The sequence below is a fragment of the Scatophagus argus genome, chromosome 20, assembly GCF_020382885.2.
Source record: "Scatophagus argus isolate fScaArg1 chromosome 20, fScaArg1.pri, whole genome shotgun sequence".
Lineage (NCBI taxonomy): Eukaryota > Metazoa > Chordata > Actinopteri > Scatophagidae > Scatophagus > Scatophagus argus.
Window position 1 is genome coordinate 3,758,244 of NC_058512.1, and position 12,730 is coordinate 3,770,973.

The window sequence follows — 12,730 nt, forward strand, 5'->3', positions numbered from 1 at the left end:
AGACTCTTTTCTGATTGGTGCCTCCCTTTCTTCGGTGTTTATATGTGCAGCTTGGGGCTGTTTGTGCTGACACGACCACGCACCATAAATGTGACATTTATTCATAACCTGTTTTCTCTCTCTGCGTGTGTGTGTGTGTGCGTGTCCTCGAGCAGTCGTCCCATTCCAACACACTGTGGCAAAGGCACAAGCTAGTGTTTAACTACTTTAGGAGTGTGTAGCCTTCATTTATCAGCTGCTGCATTATTACAGTGTCGTCTCTGACTCCACCACAGATTGTAGCTCACTTGAGAGTGTAGCCTCGTCATCATTCCTCCACCAACGTGTGTTTACATGTTGCAGTCTGTTACCACACACAGAAGTACTAAACGTCAACAATTTAGAAAGTTGCTGCGTTGGAGTTTGAGGGTAGTAATTGTAGGGACATTAGACATTTACGTTAATTAACCTTTTTGCTTTAAAATGTACCTGGTATAAACTTGTGTGGGAAACCCTTTGAAATATTTCACATTCCATCCACAGAGTTTGTAAGATTTATTCTTTTCACTAGTAATGCTGTGTATCCGGGCGTAAGGCGGGCATTGTTGTCCTATTATTAGAGCAAGTTGGGCCGGCCAGCAGCTGTGGGGAAGGAAGTAGGCTCAGGACAGACGGAGAAGAGGGATTACTGGGAACACTGAGCGGGAATTATGGACTGACTGGGATGAAATTCCTAAGGTGGCAGAGTCACTGGAGGGGAAGATGAGTTAGCCAGAGCTGACTGGGATCAGTGTGGATCACAAGAGAAGACATAGAGGATGGAGGTCACAAGTCATCTGGACTAATGCGCTGTGCTGTAACTGCAGATTACAGCTGTTGTACAGCTGGATAACCTGGTTTTTGATTTATTGACACTCATTTGTTAAGATTTCACAGTGTAATGGTTATAGAATTAAAAACAACAACAGCATTTAGATTACTTCTCTATAAACCTTGCATTCACTGATTCATGCCCATTTCCGAGGGCATGAAATCCCCTGGGAAATCGAAGGCTGACTGACGATCTAGTCGGGTTGGTGACCATTTCTATCTACTCTCATGCATTCATTATAGGGTGATTAAATTAATAAAATCACATTTGTGTTGTTGGTAGCCACTACAGTGAGGTAAGACAGAGCAATCCTGTTGTCTTTGCAACAGCAGTGCCAGCAATAATGCCGCTTAGAAATGCTAGGGTGAGAAAGTTGTATTTTTCCACCTTAAATTAACATGTTGGTTGTTTTCATTGATTGATAAATCTTTCCCTTTACCCAGCGGTAATGAAAATGTCAGTCAGAACTGAAGTTGCTACTCAAGTTGCTTGGTTTTGTTCAGTGAACACTCTAAAACTCAAATGTGCTCAGGTTTCAGTCACATTAAACAAAGAAAAGGAGCAAACTTTCCCATCTGAGACACTGAAACCAGTAAATGGTTTGTATTTTGCTCGACAGATGACTGATTTTGTGATTCAGCAATTATCCAAATAGACCAACATACGTTTTGATCAACCAACTAATCAGCTAATTGCTCTGGCACTTCTTTAAATAAACACCTCACTGTAATAGCCATAATGTGTTACAGACTGCACTATGATTGTAATAGATGATAATTTTAGTTTGAACAGCAGTTGACAAATAAAATGCAACCTAATATAATCTGTCGTTGAGTCTGCTCGCTCATTCTTGGGAGCATCTTTATCTGTGGCAGTCCAGGCAGGGGAAGCTGACCAAATGTTCTCAGGCAGTGAAAGTGGAAGGAGTTCTTTACAGATAGTGAGTGCTTGGTGATTGACTGCCGTGATAAACTGCTGCCACACTGGCTAAAGAGATAATAGCATCCCAGTATTGCTCACATATCTCTGCTATCTCTGCCTCGCTTCCACTGTAAATCTCTGCTGTGTATTCAAGTGAAATACACTTGCTCAATGCCATTAGATAAGTACAGCAACGAGGGCTTTGATTTCAGGAACGTTTGACCTTTTCTTCCACTTCTTATTTAACATGGTTAAATTTAATACATATGGCTGCTGCTGAGGTGTCTGTTTGTTTATAGCTGTCTATCACTTCCTCTACATCTCTAGTTTTTAATGCACGCTGTGATGCGTTTAACATTTTAACATTGAACTTTTTCATGTAAAAACAACCAACATGATGATGCATATGATGATGTGAAATGACTCATCTGAAAAAACAAAAACTGTGTAATTAAGAAAAGACTGAAGATCAACATCTCTTGTCTTGAACGCACATGCTGAGATATTTTTTTTTTATTGATTGTGAAATCAAAGATCACATGCCAGCTGGCTAAAGTGATGATTGAGGCTGTTTGAAGCTTATTTGGTTATAAGCTTGCTGTTTATCAAAATTAGACGTACATATGCAAACACCACATAACGGGAAAAACAGTGCCTTGAACTTTTCTGAATTTTAAACTAAATAGTCCACTTAGAAAGAATATTTAATTCTATAACATCCTTCTCTTTATTTTAATATCAAAGTCTTTTAGTTTGCCCGTGGTATCTCCTCCTCACAGACACCTTCATGTGGCTTACTGACTTTGAGTTACACAGGCCCTGCCATCATTTCCCCCACTCCCTTCCCAGCGTTCCTCTCCCCCTCCCGCCCCAGCTTTCTGAAGAACAGCTATGTAATTAGATAGAGGCACAAATCATAGACAACAGAAGAGATTTTAATACATGTTTGGCAGCTATGTACAGAGGGGGTTTCACTGTGTATGCGGATTTTGGGTTTGGGGAGTGGAAGAGGGTGTGTGTGTGTGTGTGTGTGTGTGTGTGTGTGTGGGGCGGGGGGGGGGGGGTGTTTGTTGGCAAACTGCACAGTTGTGTACATGTGTTTCTCAGGTTGCATTCTGTGCATCTCATCACATGCTCTGTGTGTGATCATAGTGAGATAAGTGATCCGTTTAGTGTTTCTCAATTTCTTTTAGATTGCGTGTTTGGACGTGCAGCCGCAGCCGTAGCCTTTGTCTCTGCACTGGCGCTTTCTGCTCATTAATATCAAAATCAGTTAGCCGTCTCATTGTTTTCTGTCCTGCCAACCACTAATGTGGAAAATGATTCGTTATGTATTTGTTATAGCAATAAAGTGCTTAACATCTGAATGTAGGGCCAAAAGAATGTAGGCTTTTCATGGATCTTCTGGAGATTCTTCATTTTGCTTCCGTAAAACACTCATTAACCAACAAATTACTCCTGCTGCTCAAGAATGTGGGAAGATACACTCACAGAGATGTACAGTAAACATGGAGGTCTGTGTTTCAGATTTCACAGGGAACAAATTAAATTAATAAAATTACAGCATTCAGTGTGTAAGTTCTTCATTGCAATTGTGATATGTTTGAATAAAGAACCTTTTCTGCAAAGGGGTCGAGGTTGTGATCATCTTCATCCATTGCCTCTCCCAGATATCTTCATATCTGATTTGTGCGAGACACAGAGACGAAGACAACTTATTAACATTGGACCTTTTTCCTGATGCCACCATCGATGTTGATATGTTTGTTGTAAACGCGCAGTAATATAGCGCACGTATTAGCTCCCTTTCATGCTATGTGTTTGTGCGTAGGTGTATATGTGAGTGCAGGCCATAAGGTGTAGGAGGCTGCTGCGCACGTCTCATAATGAGATTATAACATATGTGTTAATATACTGACTCATTATTAATCCAGCTAGAGTGTATATAGTTGTTAGTAATTAAATTCTGGGGCCCCTCTCAGCAGTCCTGAATGACTGAACCTTTTTTTAACTTGCGCACCATCCGCTGAAGCTGCCAGATAAACAGATGTATCTGCTCGCCGTGCTTGTATTCATGCCGGCTTAGAATTTGACAAGGCACTTCGCATTGTCAGCATATATGCCACCACACTGCGCACAGATGTAGTTACAGTAGTTGCCTCTACGTTCTCAGTACAATTATGGTGGAACTAAAGCCTCGCTAGGAAAGTCAGTAAATATCAAGATCAGTAAACAGAGAAAAATGTCTACAGTTCGTTTGTAACTGGCAGGCTGTCGTTGACATGATGATCCGGTTTCACGTCAAAGATTCTTTCTTTGACATACTTAATTCAAATTAGTGAAAGAGCATTTATCTCAGTACAACTGCCATGACAACTTCATTCGTTGTCCCAGGAGTCCCACTATTTACTGCCTGCTCAGCAGCTCTGGCATTTTTTCCTTTGGATGACAACATTGCTACTGTCTGTCTCTGGTAACACTTTAAGAGCACAAATTATATACTGAAGTAATGCATGACTCGTTGTGATTTGTTGGTTGAATTAATGCACAACGTACGGTTTTACAAAGTGTTCCTAAACCCATGTAGTAAAATCCTTTATAATCAAAGGGGTGAACGTCACCTGAGCTTTTCAAGAATGCCCCTTTCATACCCGGATAGCTGTGATACCATCACCTGCTTACCTGTGGAATGTTCCAGACAGGTGTTTTCTGAGCATTCCTCAACTTTCCCAGTCTTTCACTGACCCGGTCTCTACTTGTTCTAAACTTGTCTGTGGCTTCAAATTCAGAATAAAAACATATATTTACAGATTGAACAAATCAATTAAGTTGGTGAAGTCAATCATTAAATATACTGTATTTGTACTGTCTTCCTTTAAATATATGCCAAAAATACTAACAAATGATCACATTCTGTTTTTTTCATGTTATACACAGCGTCCTGACCTTTTTGAAGCCGCGGTTTGTTTCATACATCAACATGTGACCCGTTGGCTGGATTTCAGTGACATTAAAGTTTATTTTAAGTAACTGTATTGTATTTATATGTGTTTATGATGTGAATGTCTGCCTTTGACCACCTGTTTGATTGCTTCATATTTCTGTTAACACTGGTGCTGTTCCGCTCTCAGGGAAGCTGAGCGAACGTGGGTCATGGGTCTGAAATAGAGTTTTATGTAAATGAAATCCTGCTAATTGGGTAGTATATCAATTCATGTATGAAGTTAGCTGGGAATTAACATTCTTTAACTGTTGATCGTGTAGGGGTGACCTAATCACATAAAGTTACAGTGACTTAATTATCTGTGAATACTGAGCAATAGGATTTAATGATACACCCTGCATTAATTCAGACATTAAATCATCATGAGTCATGCATATGTTAAGAATAGAATCTGTACTCTAATTATCAAGGGTTACTTTGTCTCGCTTTTAAGTGCTGTTTCCGAAATAATGATGGTATGGTAATGCGGTGACATTTTAGTAAATGATGTATAAATAGATAGCTAAGCCATATCCACTTTCACATTATGTGGGCTTAAACAGCACTGCATGTTGTTGTGCTAGTGTTACTGAAAAGACATCTCTGGGATGTAAATGTCTCACAAGGAGATGATGTTCTATGAGATTGCTTGCATTGATTTGCATCTGTGATGGAAGTGTTTGTGTTGTGTATATGTAAAAGTGTGACAGTGTGTGGTTGTGTGTAGCATATACTGTAACAAAGCCTTGTTGTGTTGATTCACAAGAAGCTAGACCACCCATTGAGTTTTCAATGAGCCAAGAGATACCAGAGCAAGTATTTCAGGTCTTTTGCCTGCAGGTCTCCAGCAGCAGTTCACTGTTTAGTTTAACAGTTTAGTGGCTCTGTTGCACACATTCTCTTCGCATTGAAATTTATTTCAGGTGTTACTATGTGTGTGTGTTTGTTTTTGTGTGTGTACAAATGCCTTGTTTTTGACTGTTTTTTTGTCACCTCAAAGTAATGCAGAGTGGCACAGGAGCAGCAGGTGTCTGTGTTTATATGACCTTTTTCTGAATGACTCACAGCACGGTGCCAAACAGCACTGTAGTGTTTGCATATCCAGAAACACATAAAAGCAAACAAATAGACCTGAAGTACTTGGTGTCAAGTAATGCTGTAGGAAAATGCATGTATATATACTGCATGTATATGTAAAATAGCAGGTTTCTAGCAGAATTCTGGTTTGTTTTTGGAGTACTGGTCATTATTTCTGTGAGTTTTGATATGGAGGAACATAGTCACTTTGTGCAAGTCTGATTGGGCAAGAAAAAGCCAGTTGTAAATAAGCCATTATGTTACATGGTGACACGGTGGTGCAGTGGCCAGCGCTGTCGCATCACAGCAAAGGGGTTTCAGGTTTGAATCCCGGTCTGGGCCCTTGTGTGTGGAGTTTGCATGTTCTCCCTGTGCCTTTATGGATTTTCTCTGAGTACTGGCTGGTTAAGAGTTCAACAGACACTGTTGCCTTCCTGAATCTTAGTAGGTAAATTGATGAATTCAGTGGATGCAATAAAACTGCAATATTCCTCTAGAATGTGTTTCAAATGATGAATCTTTGCCTTCGGGTGTCTTGCTTTTTCATATTTTTTTTTCCTTTTAGAATCTGCCTTGACTTTGATGTACAGATAAACAGTCTTTCATCACAGAGCTCCAGACAGACTGGTAACCAATAAATAAATCTGTGGAGACAAGAGCCCGTCACTGAACCAGGCCTCTGGCTGTCACAACAAAATGAAACTGGAGTGCAGAAAAGAGTATGGCCTCATCCTTCTACTGCGTGCCCTGACAATATGCAGGTTAACCCCTGAGAAACCCAGTGTGGACAGTATATTTACATGTGGCCTGACAAACTTGTTCCTCTACAATACTGTAGTGCACCTTTGACTGTTTTCTAATTCATGAGGCATCACAGATGACAAGCTCCTTGAACTCAAGATTAAAGTTTTGCTAAGTTGTCTCATGTCACTGAGCTTTCAGAGAGGCTGCGAAACGACTATCAGACTTATAAATATTCATTCAAAGCTGGTCGGGCAGTGAGGGTTCATCTGAATGGATGTGAGGCCTGCACTGTTTTCCCAAAGCAATAAAGCAATGAATTATTAAAGAAAGTTGAGGAGATGGGGAATAATGCCGAGTTCACACTGCAGGACTGTAGCCCTGATTTTTCCCTCACAATTGTTTTTGGAAATCGTTGAAGAAAGCCCCAGATCAGAGGCAAATCAATGCTTGCTCCCATGAGCAATGATTGATATGTGGGAGAGTTTACCAGCGTCTGCAGATATCAAAAGATATCAAGCTGCAAGGTAAATATAAGCCCAGTCTCGTTCCCAGTGCGTCAATTACCAATGTCAGGATGAAATGCACTGGGCTTTAACGTACAGTGTACAGACAAAAGTATTGGGATGGGGCTGTTTTTCAGTGAAGGGAAATCTTAATGCTTCAGCATACCAAGACATTTTGGACAATGCTATGCTTCCAACTTTGTGGCAACAGTTTGTTGAAGGCCCTTTTCTATTCCAGCATGACTGTGCCCCAGTGCACAAAGCAAAGCTCCATAAAGACATGGTTGGATGAGTTTGGTGTGGAAGAACTTGACTGGCCCACACTGAGCCCTGACACCTTTGGGATGAACTGGAATGGAAATTGCAGACCTTTTGGTCCAACATCAGTGTCTGACCTCACAAAATGCTGTACTGCGTGAATGGACAAACATTCCCACAGAAACACAAAATTTTGTGGAAACCCTTCCCAGAAGAGTGGAAGCTGTTATAGCCGCAAGGCTGTCTGTGTATTTAGAATCCAGTGTCATTAAAGTCCCTGTTGGAATAATGGTCAGATGTCCTGATACTTTTGTCCATGTAGTATATTTTCAGTGGAAATGCATCCCATCAATATCAGGCAAATAAAGCAACATCACAACGCAGTGTGTCTTCTCAAGAGGGGAGGAGGTTGGAGTTGAGTGGTGGGTCACACACACATCCTTCAGAGACCTGAGCTCATGTCCTGTGTGAAAGCCTCCTTTTATTTATCTGTGAGGCAGGGACATCTGTGATAGCAGCCGGGTTATTTAAGATCCACCCGTGACACTTTTTGAACACACCTTCCATGATGGATTATAGTACTTACAAAGGAAAACATTTAAGTTCTCTGTTTATGAGTTCTCTTTCTCGGTTTATCTTCCAATGTTCTCTCAGTTTATTGCACACACACACACACACACATATAAACCGTGGGAGGGAGAGAACTCATGATGATGTAAGAAGGTGTCTGAACGTGCTGAGACAAAACAGAAAACAGGAAAGAAAATGAGCTGCACTCCCAAAGCTTCCCCACTTCCTGTCACATAACTCTCCACCTCCCACTTTAAACCGTCACACACACACACACATGCAACAAAACCATTTTTAGGACAAATCCCTGACTATTCCACATTTTGTGTTGAAGTTTGTAGGGAGGTATGCAGACCACAGTGTAAAAGGAGAGTAGCTGAAGTTGAACTGAGTTGCTTTTCAGTGACTTTGTAGAACCAACTAGTGGAGACTGCACTGTCCCAGATTGTTGTGCTCCTCCTGTGTCCTGCCCTTGATCTCTCTGAATAGGCAAACATACAGTGGCACTGCGTACATGCACACACACACACACACTCACAAATAGGGCCGGAAGTCGTAGTGACTGGTATGTACCACTTTGAGGAAAAGGTGCAGCTTCTGAGCGTGCGTGAATGTGGAATTCTAAACTTGCTTTTGTTTCCTCCCTCTGCCAGTTACAATCTCATCTGCGGAAGGACACAGACATGTGTGTGTGTGTGTGTGTGTGTGTGTGTAAAGAAACGGTGAGATTGCTGTTTATAGCTCAGATGTGGATTCCCACGCTAGATAAAATGTTGCTGATCAGAGGGATGACTGGCCACCTTCATTTGCAAACAGAATTCACACAAAGTGCCTATTCTGTTGTTTATCATTGCTTCATGTTTGAGTATGTCTGTGTGTGGACTTGTTAGGAGATTTCCGTCGACTGAGTAACCGGACATGTCCCAAGCTGAGAGCACCTGAAATCAGGAGACTTGTTGCCAACTCTATCTTCACATAACAGGCAACTGAATCGTGTAACTTAACTCACCTTTAAAGCTTTAAAGTTTTCTTTAAAGCATCCCTTTGTCTTTCCAGTTCACATGTTCCTCTTCGGAGGTTGCTATTACTGCCAGTTTAACTGAAAGCAGGAATGGTTTTTGGCCGTAACTGGTGTTAGAGTGAGACAAACTTTTATGGTGCAAGGAATTACTTAAGTCTCAGTGGACAAGAGGGATAACAAAGTCAACACTTCCTGCTTTTACTTCACCTTAAATCCCTCCTGCAGTTCTGATATTTCAGTGGAGATGGATGGAAGTGAGTTTGAAGTAAAGCGTTCTAAAAATGACATTTAGAAAATTTAACAGCAACATCGTATGGCACAACACGAGTGTATGCTTGCCTTTGTTTTGAGGGGAGCTCCTCCATAAGATCCGGGCTCTGTGTTTTTGTTCATTTGTGCGTGCATGCATAGCGATGTTTGCAGTGCATTGACTCACTTTAGCCGATACGGTTAGAGAGATGGAAGCGGGTGCTTGTATGCCAGAGTGTGTACATGCAGGTGAGAGCTCAATTAACAGTCAGCACATTTCCACTTACCAGAAGTCAGTGGTTGATGGTTAGAGGAATTTTACAGTAGCATTATTTGCCAGCCTCAGTATTGCCTGTATTGCTGCCAAATCCTTGGTCACCCCTCCTTAACCTCACTCTTTAGGCCACTTAAATTTCACATGGTCATTTAACAAATTGTACCTATTGTTCATGTGACAATGGAGTCTCTGTGGCTGAATGGGAAGTAGCGACCCTTAGTTGGGCTGTGACTGAATGCCATACATTCCAACATAAAGAACTGTTATATTTCTAAATATAAGAGGAAACAAGTGCAGATATTGTTAGATATGCATGCATTTAATTTATTGTCTTTATATAATGCCACGTCAACACATCAGCACAGACGCGGTTTGTTTTTTCCCACGTCGGAGTTTGGCTTTGTGTGTGAGTGTGCAAAGAAGAGAAAGTGAGCAATTCAAGGAAAGAATGGAAAATGGTTATTCTTGGTCACATGTACAAAGAGGAGGGGTATGTTATAAAGAGCAGCAATAAAAAGCTTAGGAATGAACTAAGAGGAGGATAATTGAAGCGCTGCAGTCCCACTTCTGTAATGACATGTTTCGTTACCTATAAACTCGGCTTCCTGCCTCTCTCGGTCCTCTAATTTTTTTTTTTTTCTAACTTTAAAGACTGTCCTGTCAGAGCAAAGACGATCACAGATGCCTTACAAAAGAGAATTTGGATTAATTATGTGTGCGATATTTCGGCATCTTGTATAAACTGTAATAATTTGCTGGGAGTAAACTGCCATGAAGCAGATTTGGTTGACAAAAAAAGCAACCAAAAAGAAAAGTTTTAAGCGCATCATATTGAAACAACAATTAAATTATATTACTGTTCACAATAACAGATGCAAGTTTTATTTTGACTTGCAGCCAAAACCCCCAGTCTTGCAACAACAGACTTTTTGGGGGTTTTGACATCCTGGAAAGTTTCTGAAAAGCCTGCCAACACAGTACTACACTGCTTTTATTCTTCCATCCCTCTCCCACAGCGTGATGTTTGACCCAGGATTTAAAGGGGACTTGCCATGCAGATTAAATAAGAATGGGATTACTGAACGGAGATGGACAGTGAAAACTTGTAGAGAGCTTATGCACGTGTTTGTGTGTGTGTTTGTACACACGTGCATGTATGAATATGTCCGGAGCCTCTTGCTCCCCTGTGGGGATCAGTGAAGCTTCAGTGTGTTTGTCTTATGTCGAGATGAGTGTGCTGACGTAAATGTGGCCCTCCATGCAGTCTGTGATCCTTTCTCCTGTGGGTTGTTTTGTGTTTCCCAGCATGTTTGCAAGCCAGAAAGTCTTTCTTTTTGATCTACAGAGAATTGATTTGACAGATATCCAAGCGCTCCCTTAAATGTCAGCAGCAGAATGTGGGCTGTTCACACTGTAATCCTGACATTGTCCCTGTGAGCATCAATCATGGCCCCACTGTGTACTTCTGTCCCATGTCACTGAGTGTTTGTGTGTGTGTTACTGTGCGAGAGTGTGAGTAATATTTCCTCTGGTTTCTCATCTGTTGTTGAAGTGTAATCAGCTGTCTCCTCTGGGATTCAGAATTGTGGACCTTTTGTAATGTACAGCATCAGGTGACGATCCGTGTTGTTCATTTAAAGAGTTAACACGCAGCTTTTACTTTTCCCTGTCTTGCTGTAACCAGCTGAATCAGAATCAAAATCAGAAATCTAAATGACTGAAGTTTGTTATTATAAGAGATTGATTAATAAGTTTGTGAAGTAGATGGACATGAGTTATAAAGCTCTTCCGTATATTCGCAGTTCAGTTCCCTGAGTGATTATGCAGAAAGTTTTAAGTTCATAACTTTTGTGGTATTTCTGTTTTGTGTAATTGAAATTCCGGCACTGTCTGAGAAAGTGGAAAACATCAGCCAACAAAACCACATCTGCGATTCTGCGGGGAAGGTGATGGCCTCCATTTTCTGGGATGCAAAATGAGTGCTACTAGTGGGCTACTTGGAAGAGGGTCTGGCTGTTACACAGCTGATGATACCTGGAAAAGCTTCAGCTCACAAGTCCACTGTGGTGATGGCTGCCATCCAGAAATGACAATATGAATCCAAAACCATCAATATTCACCTAATTTGGCCCCCGTCAGACTGCTGCCTCTTCCCCAAGATGAGGAAGAAGCTCAGTGGTCGCCACTTTGACAGGGATGATGACATTACTGTTGCTGTGGACCACTCTTTGGAGGAACCAAAACACTGACTTCTTCAAAGAAGGGATCCATATGCTCCATGGACTGAGTGTATAAATACAGAAGCCGACTGAAAAATACATGCTTTAGTTTTGAACTGGACTACCTCAGGCCATGAACTTAAATGAATAAAAGTTTCTTGCGACAGAGCATGATGGTGCGTGCATGTGTGTGTGTACGCCTTTGTGGCACATTTGAAAACAGCATTGGCAGAAGTCTGTCTGTGCCAGTCTCAAGTGGTGGCTTCATTAGCGAGACCTCTCTCATCTCTTCCTCCCTCTCACCCTTCTTATTTGTGCTCTTTATTCCTTTTAATGATTGCAAAAAAGAATTCGCAAAAAGAACGCACCCCCCCCCACTCTGCGAATCTGTTTGTCTCTGGCCAGCAGAGTCACACAGACTCCTCTGTTCTCTGTCTGTCTCCAGTCTTGTATAATGAGTTCTGCTTGGGACAGGACATTCTGCAATTTGGCCTTTACTCTGAGGCCAAGAGGGGAGTAGATGAGGGTGATGAGGCGGCATGGATAGATGGCACCAGTCTGTCACTATAGCAGCAGGAGTATTAGTGTGGTCAGACTTTGTGCTCTCAGAGAAATTTATTTTATGCTGGAGAGCCTTAATGACGGGCTCTCAGGGTTTGGGAGTGGTGGTCTTTAAAAGTAGCTACAGATACAGGCACTGATAACTGACAGATACACTCCGACGTTAATATCTTACCTTGGAGTACAAATGTGAGATGTGAAAATGTACCTTTCAGATATGACAGATATGTTTCATCAAAACCATATTGCAGTCATTGAATGATTTTAAGTGGTTCATCGTGTGACATAATGAGGATATTTCATATTATGACGAACAACAACATGCTACTCTTGATTTTCTTGGTTTAAGGTTTAGTGTTAGTGCAGTATTTTGTCTGAAAAATCAAGCTCATCTCTGCATGCAGTGTGTGTATTTGTTAAATGTCACTTCAGATGGCCAGAGATTTTAGATAGGCTTTGATCTTCTTAACGGGCATCCCTTTAATCCACTCAGACAC

General features: G+C 41.3%; 1 protein-coding gene across 11 annotated transcripts in view; it reads left to right on the plus strand.

Annotated features, from left to right (window-relative positions):
- The window catches only part of dab2ipb (DAB2 interacting protein b), a 120,347-nt gene that overhangs the window by 22,717 nt on the left and 84,900 nt on the right, over positions 1-12,730 (plus strand). The gene's annotated exons all lie outside the window — the stretch shown is intronic.